Genomic DNA, 639 nt, shown 5'->3' with positions numbered 1-639 from the left:
AACAAGCTGATATAGTGCGAGATTTATGGATGAATGAAAATCAAAACCAGCAGTTAGATATCCCGGTCTGAATATCAATAGATCTTCAAAATTGAAATAATGCTTCTCTGGCCGGAAATCGAACCCGGATATCACGCGTCCCTAGACTACCGAAGATTGCTGGATCTAAATTATTTGCCCATGTAATGACGTCACATCTTCAAACCAGGCTTTTTTAATGCAAGCTAGATGTAATGCTATTTTCAATCCTTCAGCAATCTTCGGTAGTATAGTGGTAAGTATCCCCGCCTGTCACGCGGGAGACCCGGGTTCGATTCCCGGCCGGAGAGGCACTTTTTGTCATTGATGACAACCGAATATTTTGGTCTTCAATACACAGCTATGATTTCCAATCTATTGCACATTCTCGCCTGATTATATCTTTTAAACGACAATTATGAACTGTAAAAACCATAATATAAAAGGACATTCCTGCAGACCGTGAAATTATTGGTGAGCAGATGTGAAAACCAGACGGACCATTTGTGATGACCGCGGAATAGGAGCATCTGGAATAGCGGACCTGCCGCATTCACTTGTTTTTAATGATTAACAGATCATAGGGCTTTTCTTAGAGTAACTAGACAGTCTATGTACTCG

General features: G+C 41.0%; 1 non-coding gene across 1 annotated transcript; it reads left to right on the top strand.

Annotated features, from left to right (window-relative positions):
- Window positions 1-257: 257 nt before the first annotated feature.
- Window positions 258-329, top strand: Trnad-guc (transfer RNA aspartic acid (anticodon GUC)). The gene has a single exon. It is a non-coding gene; the product is annotated as a tRNA-Asp (tRNA).
- The last annotated feature ends 310 nt before the right edge of the window (window positions 330-639 follow it).

This window comes from Lineus longissimus, chromosome 5, assembly GCF_910592395.1.
Source record: "Lineus longissimus chromosome 5, tnLinLong1.2, whole genome shotgun sequence".
NCBI lineage: Eukaryota > Metazoa > Nemertea > Pilidiophora > Heteronemertea > Lineidae > Lineus > Lineus longissimus.
Note: the sequence above shows the minus strand (reverse complement) of the source record. Positions and strands in the feature narration are given on the sequence as shown.